The sequence below is a fragment of the Canis lupus genome, chromosome 13 (genome assembly GCF_003254725.2).
Source record: "Canis lupus dingo isolate Sandy chromosome 13, ASM325472v2, whole genome shotgun sequence".
Classification (NCBI taxonomy): domain Eukaryota; kingdom Metazoa; phylum Chordata; class Mammalia; order Carnivora; family Canidae; genus Canis; species Canis lupus.
In genome coordinates, this window is record NC_064255.1 from 46287899 (window position 1) to 46301872 (window position 13974).

The 13974-nt window shown below is 37.1% G+C and overlaps 1 protein-coding gene across 5 annotated transcripts in view; it reads right to left on the reverse strand.

Annotated features, from left to right (window-relative positions):
* SCFD2 (sec1 family domain containing 2) overlaps nt 1-13974 on the reverse strand; it is a 419880-nt gene that overhangs the window by 296509 nt on the left and 109397 nt on the right. The window lies entirely within an intron of this gene.

Genomic DNA, 13974 nt, shown 5'->3' on the forward strand with positions numbered 1-13974 from the left:
AGTAACCTTACCTCTCAGTGATGAATTCAAGGTACATTTTACAAAAATGAATAACAGAAAGTGGAAATTGGTCAGTCAATAAATAAATAAATAAACAGGAAATAGAAAGTGGTAACACTAGGAGTGAAATTCAAACAGAGTGAGAATGTCATTATAGAAAAACTATCTGTGAGAATGTTGACACTGCTGCCGTTCAAAGAGATCCTACTTGTGCAGCCAGAGGATCTTAGTGATGGTGAACTTATCCACATAAATGAGGAAAGTGGTTGTGATGAGGAGATGAAGGTGTTCGAGAGAAAGGGATGTGGGAACTCCCACATGGTCACGACATTCAAAGTGCAAAGGATAAAACGCTAGAAGAACCTTAAAGAATGTGAGTATGACAGTTCGCCAAGATATAGAAAAGGTGCTTGCTCCATATGGTCGGTTATAAGACAAGGAAAGGCAAGCAATGTTCCAACATTTAGTCTTGATAAATTTTCTATTAAAATAATAAGAAGAAACCCATTTTAATTCTCAACATTTCTAATGTTTTAAATTACAGTGTGCTAAGGGAAACAAATGCAAAAATGAATTGTTGGGACTAGATCAGAATAAAAAGCTTCTGTACAGCCAAGGAAATAATCAACAAAATGAAAAGGCAATCTATGGAATGGGAAAAGATATTTGCAAATGACATGTCTGAGAAAAGGCTAGTATCCAAAATATTTAAACAATTTATAAAACTCAACACCCAAAAACCAAATAATCCAATTAAAAAATGGGCAGAGGACATGAACTGACATTTCTCTACTACTTCATTCATTCATGTATGTGTGCCCTCACTATGTTCTCAACTAACAACCATTCAGGGAATATCTACTATTGTCAGGCACTGTATTAAGATTAGGAAAAAGATGACAAAACAGTCTCTTTCCTTAAGAAACTACACTATAGAGAAGGGGCAGACCGGTGTTCTTAAAGCCCTTAGATTATCTTGCAAACGACTTTAAGTTCTGACTCCATTTTTTAAAAACACAAAATTGGAAATGGGAGATGATGTATTTTGAATGTGGTTTATGCAATAAAAGATGGAAATACCCAATCAGCAAATTCTTACTCAAGAAAAGACCTGGCATTACATCAAAAGGTTGGATAAATGGATATACTATATATAAGTGAAAAATTGTTGATGTGTGTATCTTTTCTTATGACTTTATTTTGAATTGCTTTTTCGATTAACCTTCTCAACCATCATCAGGGCCTGTTTCACGGGTAAGACTTCAACTATAGCTTTAATTTCAAGGATGTGAGTTCACTCATTTTCAATTGACCCTTTTGTTATTTTAATACCTTGAGTTGAGCACTTCTATGATATTCATCTGTAGTAGGTAGACTCTACTTAATGCTTTAGATTCTGGGCAGCCAGGAAAACAAATGGGTTGGGGTGGGGAGAAGAATAGGCTAAAGTATTGATACTAAGAGGCTACATGGGGGGTTGACACAAGAGTGTGACAGGAAAGATGTATTTAGGCCAACAGTTTTCAAACTGTGGTCAGGAGACCCCCTGGGGAACTGTTTCAGGAGGTCCACAAGGTCAAAAGTATTTTCATGATAATAGTGAGACATCATTTGCCTTTTTTCACTCATTCTCTCAGGAGCATACAGTGAAGTTTTCCAGAAGCTATGTAATGTGTGATATGACAACAGATTGAATGCAGAAGCAGATAGGAGAGCCCAGCTGTCTTCTATTAAGCCAGACATTTTAAAGAGATTTCCAAAACATAAAACAATGCCACTCTTCTCACTGTTTCTGCTTTGAATTTTTTCATTAAAAAATGTATTATTTATATCAACATGCAATGAACTTATTATTGTTATTTTTAACAAGTATTTTTATAACTTCACAGGTCTAATTTCTAAGATGGTTAATATCAACAGATATAGCTCATATACACAAAAGTTTCTTGGGGTCCATAACAATGTTTAAGAACCTAACGGAGTCCTGTGACCAGAAAATTTGAGATCCATCGGTTTAAACTACATGCTAAAAAATCAAAACTGCCAACTAAGGAGTTTGAATTTTAGGCTTAACGAGGCTATTTTCTACTTTCTATTGCTACTTCACCTACAGTTTTCCTGCTCTCCTTCAGTTCCATAATATTGGATGGGTAGTATACTCCTAAGATAAATTTCCTCTGGCTGAATGTTAAAGTGTCAATCAACATGGCATCTCTGTTCTTTCTGTGGGGAAGAAGATTCCAGAACTTAATAGAATTTAATACTGGGAAACATGCTCCTTCCCTCAAAACCAAATACTCCTTTCTTTCCCCAAAGTCGGTAAAGCTTATCATATCATATCATAGCTTAAAAAGGACCGACCTGCAGGCAACACAAAATGTGGGAAGAATGTTTAGGTTGCTGTGTTTGTACACCCAAGTGGACACAGCCATAGTGCAATTCCCTTGTCAGCAAGTTATTTGTCCATCTCACTTTCCAAACCGACAACATAGTCCCAGACAGACTAGAGAGAGTATCCAAATCAAAAGAAAGGGGCAGGGATCCCCGGGTGGCACAGCGGTTTGGCGCCTGCCTTTGGCCCAGGGCGTGATCCTGGAGACCCAGGATCGAGTCCCACGTCGGGCTCCCTGCATGGAGCCTGCTTCTCCCTCTGCCTGTGTCTCTGCCTCTCTCTCTCTCTGTCTCTCATAAATAAATAAATAATTTTTTTAAAAAATCAAAAGAAACCATAAAACTATTTGCACGTTAGTAGAGAACAGCATAATAAAGCATTCAGGAGATGAAGAAGGGAGAGACAGAAAGAGAGAGTAAGAGAAAGTGTTGGAGTGAGGGAGAGAAGGTGAATTATGTACAAATGACTAACATTCATTAAGGTACAAGGAGAATGGTTCATACTGCACATGGGGGTTTAGAGTAGTTATTTTTATACAACTGCTACAAGGGATCATTGGTTCTCTTGAAATGATGTCAGTTTTTAAAAGGAAACCAATTCAACCATTCAAATTCTGCTTCACAAGTGAACCTTTAGTCATTTGCAATGACTACATCACCAATTTTTTTTAGCCAGCATATTCTATTTTTTCTACCTTGTTAGCAAATAGGGTTGATATAAACAAAAAAATTCTAGACATAACTGGGTGCGGGTAGACAGTGGGCCAAAGAAAATACTCAGCTTGTATGTATCAGTATGACTATTCCAGTTGTTAAAATACTGAAGCACTTCTGTAATAATGAGAAATGAAGTGTACGTAAACACATATGGTATGCATAAATACTTTCTAGTAATGATGATTACACTAGAATTATTTATTTGTCTTTGTGCAAAAAGCACTACCTTTTTACAAAGTTTAATGCCGAAAGACAACCCAAATGCATTTAAGACTTAACATAGAACAGTCTCTAGCATAAATGACTATAGGACTTAAGATCACTATCCTTTTATATCTTATTGCTGCAGATGTATAGGGAAAGAATTCCTCTAAGAGATGCACTGCGCCAAAAGAAAAACTCCAAAATCTTCACTGGATTAGAATAAAAAAAAAAAAGTTTAAAGCCTCTGACTTAATTCATTTCTCTTTAGGGACCTGACTTTTTCATACAAAGAGGGGCTGAAATTAAAACCAGAATGAGCAGGACCTCCTCCTGAGTCTACCCACTCTTGGTTATGCCTGTAAAAAAAACCTCTTTTGTCACAACTCTCAAGAAGAGCTCATACGCAAAAATTGCATGCTAGTTCAAGCAAAAAGAAAATTCAAGAATTAAGAGGTGTAACCAATGATGCCACATCTAAAAGTACCAGTGGAATTCTGCTTCAATGCATACTTAAAATTTTCTCATTCGTCCAAATAAAAATACCATGTGTTTTTTCCAATGTTTACCATTATTATAGAACATATTAAGATCAAAATAACAAATGATAATATTGGTTACTGCCAGGGCTTATAAGGCCTCCAACTCTGCCCTCTGCCGTCCCCACCGCAGCAGCTCCCTACTACCTGACCCTCACACCCCAGCAGTGGCATCCAATCTGCCGCAGGGTTTCGGCCCTTCCTGCTGCCTCTGCCTAGAACACGCTCTCCTGAGATGAACGCTCTCTCTCTCTCTTTCTCTCTCTTCACTCAAGTCTCCACTCAAATGTCACATCTTTAGAAATATCCAACCCTCTCAGTCCCTTAAACCTCCAGCTCTTGGTTTTGGTTCAAGTCATGATCTCTGGGTTGTGAGATGGTGTAACCCTTCCTCCAGCTCCACGCTCAACACAGGGTCTGCTTGAAGATTCTCTGCCTCCCCCTCTGCCCCTCCCCAGGTGCACGTTCCTGCTCTCTCTCTCTCTCTCTCTCAAATAAAATCTTAAAAAAAAAAAAGTCTAACCCTGACCACACTGTACATAGTAGCTCTCCCACCCCTACCCCCGTTTATTATCCCCATGACCCAGATTTCATTTTCGTCATAGCACTTATCACCAACAGTGATACTCAAATTATTTAGGAACCACTACAGGAAAGGCACTGATCAATGGAACAGATGCTCTAGACAACTTGATCAGTTTCTAAGCTCACTACCATCCATGCTATTACCCAGACATGCTTCATGTGTTTCTTTACTGTCTTCTTAACTAGAATGTAAATTCTATGAGGGAAGGGAGTTTGTAATATTCCTTGCTCTATCCCTACCACATGGAACATGACTATTAATCACATAGTAGGTATTCAATAATTATTTGGGTTTTTTTATTGAAGTACAATAGACGTACATTGTGTTAGTTTCAGGTGTACAACATACTGATTGACTTGATACTTGTATGTATTAAAAAATGGTCACCACAGTAAGTCTAGTTAACATCTGTCATCATACACAGTTATAGAAATTTCTGTTTTTATGATGAAAACTTTTAAACTCTATTCCCTTAGCAACTTTCAAATATGCAACACAGTATTACTAAGCACAGTTGCCACTAGTTATTTGTTGACATAAGTAACCAAGTACTTTCTGTGTATCTATGTGTTAATATATTCTAATCATTCATCAGAAATGCAAAGAATTTCTTATATTAAATGTGGCCATATAAATGTACACACATGTACAATTTTACAGCATTAGATACAATCAAACAGTTAGTAATAACATCTTACTAACCATAACTCAATACCTTTGATGATTCAAAGGTCGGCTTCAGGGCTTCACATATAATAAGAGCCCCAAAGACTCCATCCAGCTCTAATTGATTCTGCTGTTGAGAGTCTAGGGGAGGGCAAATCTAAGAAAATAAATACACTTTACTGAAATAAAAAATTTTGAAAGCCTCATTAAAATTACATGCAGTGATATTTGAAAAGCTTAACTTGTCTTTCCTTTCAATAAAACAGAACAAAATTTTGAATGACAAAAGCGGTAGAAATGAGTCAGTTGTACCATGAGGCTTATTTTAAGCGTAGGAAAGTATTAGTACTGATAAAGTACTGGCAAACAATAAAGTAACCGTAGTATGAGTAACAGCAGCAGAATGGCAAAAGTAACAGTAGTAACTACAATGGCAAATGTGTCTTTCCAATACCCATAACCTAGCAGGCTGTACATAGGGGAATGCATACATTATTTCTAACACCCAGAACCACAGCAAAGTCACCCCCATTACACAAATGAAAAAAGGGGGGGCGGGATGCCTGGGTGGCTCAGCAGTTTGGCACCTGCCTTCGGCCCAGGCCGGGATCCTGGAGACCTGGGATCGAGGCCCACGTCAGGCTCCCTGCATGGAGCCTATTTCTCCCTCTGCCTGTGTATCTTCCTCTCTCTCTCTCTGTATCTCTCGTTAATAAATAAATAAAACTTAAAAAAAAAAAGAAAAAGAAAAAGAAAAAAGGGGGGTGGCTTATAAAGATGAAGCAATTCTCCTTGGAGGCTTGAGAGTAAGGGAGTGCTGAGCATCACAGAACCTCCCAAAGAACAGAAGAGAAGAAAATACCCCCATTTGATTGATGAAGCAGCTGAGAAGTGCAGGCTTTTAAAGACTGAAAGGAGTCTTTGTCAATGGAGACTAAATTACCCTATGCGTTCTAAGTTTTGGCAAGAGGTTGCCTTGTAACAAAAATTGTAAAATTAAATTAAAACCCCACCCAATCCAAATCTTAGGAATTAAAAAGACCTTGCAGGAGCTGTCTATTCTGGACAATGCTACCACAGTTTGGAATGTTTATGCCTCTCCATCTCTAACTCCGTCTCCAGCGGTGACTCATGATTTGCCACCTGATGGATTTGTCCAGATTTTTATTATAGTTTTTAGACTATGACTGCATTGATTGTTTGCTCACTCTTTCCTTACTTCTTATTAGTCATGTGAACTTCATATCAAGACTATTGAGCTGGAAAAGAAAAATTAGGTTAAGATTAAAATGGCATTGCCACGAGACAGATAATGGGAGGAAGGCAGAACAGGATTAATATTGCTGGAAGATGGTGATTAGGAGCTGAGGAGGGAAAACCCAGCAGCTCCACTGCAGCTGGCAACGTGTCCAGGCCGTGAACACCAGCAACACCACATAAGGCTATAAGAGGCAGCAGAGGAACAAAACAAAAAAAAACCCCATGTTTAACAACACATGGGACTGATTCTGCTCATTGTGTTGCTTTGTTCCTGGTACCTGACATTACTTTGAAAGAGTTAAATTTCAGTATCACCGAGTTTCCTGACCACATTGTTTTCCCATTAGACTTATTACTAAAACAGCTTTTCACAACATCAGTTAACACTTTGAAAATCTGTTCCTATACTACCATCTTATGTGGATTATGTCTTTCCTTTTTTTTTTTCTTGCTTTGTTTCTTTAACACAGGAAAAACGGTACAAATTTTAATCATGTTCTCAAACAGTGAGAGAGGCAACAATGACTGAATGAGTTAAGAAGAGAATAAAAACCTTGGTGTTGAAACACAGAATCCTGATTGTGTCACTAACACAGTATTGCACATGTCTATGCTCCAACATTCTTCTGGTAGCTTTGATTGAAGAAATGAGTGGTTGCCAAAAAGCTTAATTGTCTTTTTTTATCCAGAGGACAACGGAAATCTGTCTAAAATAAATTTTTTAAATATTAAGTGATAAACATTTGCTAATAATAGCTTGAACTTACTTTTTTATTTAAAGGTTTTTTTATTTGGTTTAATAACTTGTTGAGATAATGACTTTAATGACAGTTCTGGAGGGGAAAAAAATAAAAGACTTAGAACATCAACACAAATTAAATTCATTAAAAGTAGAAGAGCTATTCCAAATAGCATTTTTCCCCCTTATAATATTGATTCCGAATGGCTTGCCCAGTACAAGAAGTCAGTACTAGCTCTGGTTACCATATTTAATCGTGATTTCAGAGATATGTCAAAACATCAAAGGGATATCATTGCAAGTAATATGCTGGAAGAAAAGAACTGGTGCCAAAACGTTTAAAGCTCTAATTTGTATTGTGTCTTATTTAATTACTGTTATCTTTGAAAAGTAATATAATTTCAGCGTTATGCATTTAATTTGGGACCCAGATATTTGCAGACGTGGGCAGTAGCAGATTCTACAGAAATGTATTTATGTAGTACCTCAAAGGAAATTTTGTTTTTCCCCCCAAAAGAGCCTAGACTGGTCACCAGATGTGGAGGCCATATGGCACATGAACGTGAGAGCCCTGGGACAACAAGAATGGAGCTAATAAGCTCAACAGGCAGGAGCAACCATTCTGAGATGATGGACAAATGTTTGGTCCTGTTGACTTTTTGAAAAAGGATACATATAAATCACTTTGTTTTAAACCTAGAAATACAGCAAGGCCAGTCATTTTCTCCAACTCTTTATATTTTGGGTTTGAAAGGAAATTTATCCATGTGTATTTTATTACTTGGTCTGAATTCTGTCCTTTTCACATACAATTCATGTTGAAATTAAAAGAAAACTGAATCAGGAGCAGATAGCATGAGTGCTTTAGTGAACAGATAAATTTTATTTGCTGCAACTCTCAAGGAATTGTTATAGGTAATCAGTCACTAAGATTTCTATATTCTGTTTCTGGAGTATCATTCGAATTTAATCCTTGCTCCCCAGGCTTCAGCCCTTTTCCCACAAAGGTGGCTTCTCTATCTGAACCCTGTCACACTAAAAGATCCTGCAACATGCCATGCATTATCAGAACTCCCCGTCTTTGAATATGCAGCTCCCACTACTTTGAGAGCCTTCCCTGCACTTTCTTAGTTGGTGAATTCCCTTTCACCCTTCAAAACATAGTTTCGTTACCAACTGCTCATGAAATCTTGTTTGGCTTACCCGGGCAAAACTGTGCCTCTTTAATGCCTTTGTGAATGAGCCCCCCGCATCGCTTCTCAGCCTTCTGGCTAAGATCAAGTGAATGAGCCCCCACAAATAAACCCACCAATACATCTCTATTCTAATGAGAAAAGAGTAAAGCTAATGCTGATGGCAGTTGACATTTATATGGGGCTCTATCTATGCCAGGCACAACGTTAAGTACCTCATGCAAACTAATTCAAAGTTTATATATAAAGAGCTCTCACAAACGTACAAAGAATAATACATTTGCATTATAGACTTTGCAGAAACACCTAAAAATTTTTTTAAAAATCACCCAAGTCATTGAGGTAGACTAAAGGTGGCTACAAATTATTTGCTTCTCCTGCCCTTGAGAAGTGGAGTCTAATTTTCCCCCTTGATTCCCAGATGGTCAGAAGAAGTGATGTTCCCAGGCTTCTGAGGCTAGTTTCTAAGGATAAGAAGTCTTGAAGCTTCTACCAGTTTCTCTGGGACATTTGAGCCTCCACCTCTGAGACAGCCACGCTGGAGAGGCCATGGGTAGACACTATAAGGGAGCCCATAGTTCCAACTACTCCCTACTGGGCCCAGACACGCAGCGGATGCCATGCAGGGTTCTTTAGATCAGCCCCTCTACCAGCTAAATGACATCAAGTCACCTCACCATCTCCCATGTGGAACTGAAGAACTGCCTAGCTGAGTTCTCCTTGAATTCCTGCCTCACAAAATTACAACCTAGGCACTAAGCTTTGGGGTGATTTTCTGTGCAGCAATAATTAACTGGAAAACCCACTACTCAGAGAAAATGATGATAATCATTTTCATATCTTTCCTACTTTTTTCCCCCCTGATTTTGTCTAAGTACCTAACTTGCCTTTACTTTTCATCTTTTTTTCTTGTTGTTCTTTAACAGAATTGGGTTCACACTCTAAGTGCAGTTTTGCTTTTCATATCTACATAAATAAACTTTCTCTACTAACATTACAGGATTAACATTTCCTCACCTCATTAAAAATATTACCAGGAAAAGTATAAACCTCTTCAAGGGTCTCATCATATACTGCCAAAGTGCCACGACAAAATTCATTCTCCCAAGAGTAATATCTCTTGATCACCATTGCCATTAAGCTTTGGCCAACACTAAATTATCATTTGTCAATCTTTGCTAACTGGAAGTGGTAAATTGCTTCTCTTTTTAAAAAAATATCTTATTTAAGTTCAATTTGCCAACATACAGTATAATATCCAGTGCTCATCTCATGGTAAACTGTTTCTCAATGTAGTTTGAGTTTACATTTCTTATTACTAGGGAAAATGGACATTTTATCATAGCTTATTATCCACTGTTATTTCATCTATAAAATAGCTGACCACATTTTTTTAACCATTTCTACTGAACAGTTATGTTTTTCTTATCCATATGAATATATTCCAATCATTGTCTTTAGGGCAATACTTCTATTTTGTTTGCCCTTTATAGGGGTTTTGATTTATTATTATCCTATGTAACAATTTTAAAGGTAATAATAATGGCTATTGTGTTTTCTATGTGATTGGCAAAGGGCAGATATTTTACATAAGTTTTTGTCTTATAAGGGCTTGATGAGTTTGCTATGACTATTATCCCCTCCAATTTACAAATGAAGAAACTAAGACTTAAAGAGTAAATAAGTTCCCATAAGATCACTCAGTAAGCATCAGGCAACAAAACTGAGATCCAGGACCATCTGATCCTAAAGTAATTTCTTTTAACTTCTAAGCCCTATTGCTACTCTATCTCGTGATTTTCCCCCTTTGTGATTAATTCCATGGCTTTCATGTCTGGAATGTTTTCCCTATTTCAGGATAAATTATATGCTTACCAATATTTTACAGTAGATTTCTTTTGGATTTTAATTTACCCTTTTAATACAGTCATAACTTCCCATTTATCTCTGATTTTACTAAATACACTGAATTCAATAAATTACTAAAATACTCTAGTATCTGTCTCTGAACTATTTTGTAGCAGTAATACATCCTTAATAACTTTTTTTGATAGGAAGGATAGTGGTTATTACTGAATTAAAAGGGTAAGTAGAAAAAAAAAAGGGTAAGTAGAAAAAAGAAAACCATAAAAAAACCCTAGAAAATATTCATAAGCAGTGCTGATATATATTTGATATATGGTGATATATAATACTGATAAATATCACATTCTGATAAATATCACAATGTGGATTAACTGGATAAGTTTTTCAGCCAACATTATTGGGGTATTTTTGGTTTTATTGGCTATATTTTAAAATAACTTCATCTAAAAATGATTGTTTTAGAATTTTAGAATTCTGATTGACATTGCATTAAACTTATAAGTTGAGAGGAAACTTTTATTTAATATCTACTATGTGTCAGGTGGAAAACAGCAATTAACAAGACCTCTGCGATCCCCACATTCAGAGAGCTGAGGAGACACAACTAAATCAGGCAATAAAAACAAAGGGTGATCACTGCAAGATGATGGGAAGCATCCAGGAAAAGCAGCTAATTTGAACAGGATGAAGAGAGCATTCTGGATAAAGAAAGCGATCCAATCAAAGAAAACAACAATGTGCACACACAGACGACAATGAAATAGTCAGAAATAGATTTGTATATTAAGGTCACTATGGCTAAATATCTCATCAGAACCATCACCTCCACCACCAGAAACCAACCAAACTGCAAAAACCTCTCTGTTACTAACTAAATAATTTTTAACACTCTGTGTAGTTGTTATGTGATTACATTTTGCTCTGGGTTATTTACCTCTAATCATTCTAATGAAAAACCAGAAGCCCTGATAGAGGTACATTTCAGAGATCTCTTAGCTGCTAAGGATGTCTTGGATCTCATGTTTCTTTACCATTTTATCTTCCTAAGGAAGATGATGGAGCGTCTGGCTGCTGGAATTTTAAAATTATGGCTGGTATGGATGACATCTGTGAGCACCTACTCTGGCCTCTTTGTTAAACATCCCCTGTCCCTCAATAATAAAGATCCTTCCTATCACCACTCAATAATTTTGTAAAAAAAAGAACAGCAACTGTAATTTCAGCTATGGAAAGATAACAAAAATAAATACAAAAGTTTGGTAAAGAAAGCGATCCAAACAAAGAACACCGTATGTGAGGAACACCAATACAAATTTTTATTTATTTTATTTATTTTATTTCATTTTTTTAATACAAATTTTTAAATAAAGAAGTTTAAAAAAAAAAAAAGCAAATAGTCCACTGTCTGGATTATGTTTCCCCTCCAAACAAACAGTAAAATTCATTTGTGTGCCCAGTATTCAGAAAGAAATGTAGGTCCATAATAGACCGACACAAGTTGTCTACAGAGAAGATTTGCTATAGAGAGGATTCTTACAAAGATGACTGCGAAAGCACTTCCCAACAATGAGAATCTACAGTTAGTATGTACAAACATGGCTAAGATTTCTGAAGAAAATGCAAATAACAATACAAACTCTTTGGAAGAACCCAAAACCTGTTTGTTGTTTACATCAAACTTCACTCCACTAGAACATTCAGCCTTTGGAATTAAGGCACTGGGGAGCCTAAATCCTCTATTCCTAGATCCATCACTGGCTGCAAAATGGCAAATAAAATAAATTAGATGTCCCGGAGAAGCCTGCTCCCTGAAAAACATTCAAAGGTGTGTTATCTATTCACAAAGCAAAAGTAAAGAATCTTTGCAAAAAATAAAAATTCATGACCCTGACTTTATATTTCCTGATAAGCTGATATACAGGGGGTGCCTGGGTGGCTCAGTCAAGTAAGTGTCTGCCTTTGGCTCAGGCCATGATCCTGAGGTCCTGGGACTAAGCCTTGGGTCAAGCTTCCTGCTCAATGGGGAGCCTGCTTCTCCCCCACACCCACCCTGGCTCATGCTCTCTCTCTCTCTCACTCATGCTCATTCTCTCTCAAATAAATAATATCTTTAAAAAAAAACTGACGTACAGATGATTTGCTTATAAATAGGCAGAGCTACTTCTCCTCTACTAAATATGTAGCTGGATGATGACTTTTATTGAACTTATTTTTCAAATGCACCTTTTAATGCAGTGTATAACTACTGAGTGCACAGACTCTCGGGTCAGGCAGAGGCAGGATGGAAGCCAAGCTCCACCAGTCATATATAACCTGAGGCAGATACTTAACTCGGCCAAGCTTCTGTTTCATCTGGAAAACAGTTTCCAGAATTGTAAGGTTTGAAGAAGACAACGCACACAAAGCAGGTGAGCCTGGCTCCTGGCACTCTCAAGAGCTCAGTGGTGGTGGATGACACGGCAGTGAGGAGCAACTCTCTTTTAACTTCAGTCCTAATATCTTGTACAAACCTCAGAGTGGTTTCACAAAGTGAAAGATAAAAGTGGGAATCGTTTGGCAAAAGAAAGATAATCGAATTTTTTGGTGAGATTCATAGATTTGACAAGATGAAACTCAAGTTATAGACAAGATCAGCTGCACCGTCCTCTATGACCTTTTGGAACAAGGGAAACCTGAGGTCAAATTCATGTACTTAAAGCAGGTTTACCTATGACCCATGGCTCTCTCAGGGGTGCATAAAAGACATATACATTCCTCCTGACCATAAATAGTCACTTAAACTCTTAGCTTTTTTTATTCTCTTCTAAGGGTGTGGTGTAGGTTATTTTGAGATAAATCAGAGGAAAATACCTCACTAACTAGAAGGAACTGCACATTCACTGAACCAACATGCACTGTGTGTTTCTTATATATCAGGTATATTCCAAGTGACAGGAAAGCATAGATAAATAAATTATAAGGTGCTGTCCTGCGCAGGTGCGGCTGTGGCAGAGGGAGAGGGACGCACAGCCATGCTGTGACTGATGTGTCATTATGGATGCATGTGGGGGGGGGGGGGGGGGGGACTATGGCACACTAAAAAGAAATCATTCCTGTGTTAAGACACATATCCTTTATCAATTGAAAAGCCCTTTTTAACATTTCATAGGATGTTTCACACTCAACAAGCGCTCAAAATTTGTGCTGACCACACAGTCCTTATTATTTGACTCTTTACTGCTTCTCTACTCACTATATAGTCAATGCTGCAAGAGCAGAGAGCTTGTTTTTCTCATTTACTAATACAGCCTCAGTGCCAAAGAATGTTGTGTGGTGTCCAGTAGATGCTCAATAAATATTTGTTGGCTGGCAGGATGGATTTTATGTTGTGGCTACGTAAGAAATAATCTCCATTTAGAGATTAGTTTATTAGCACTCCTACAAAAATGAAATATCTTTGCTTATAAACTTTGGTCTGTATTTTCCTTTTTTTAACTTTATTCTTTTTGTCATGCTCAGAAGGAATACACTGAATCAGTTCCTTTCCTAATCAGTATATTAATTATTCATAAAGAATTTAAATCCAGTGGGTGCCACTAGGAACTATCTGGTCAGTAAAAAATGCTGATGACATACACCTTGGCTAGTATATTTAAATGGGCACTTTCCTCTAAATGGTCATATTTTTTATGAGATTACGGCTAATATACCTTTCTCTCTTTTTTTCTGATTTAGAATATGATTTTTTTAAAAATCTCTATAGGAGCAAAAGAAAACAAATCCATCAAACAAAAGTTACCTGAATACAACACCAACAAGAACAACAATAGGACATTT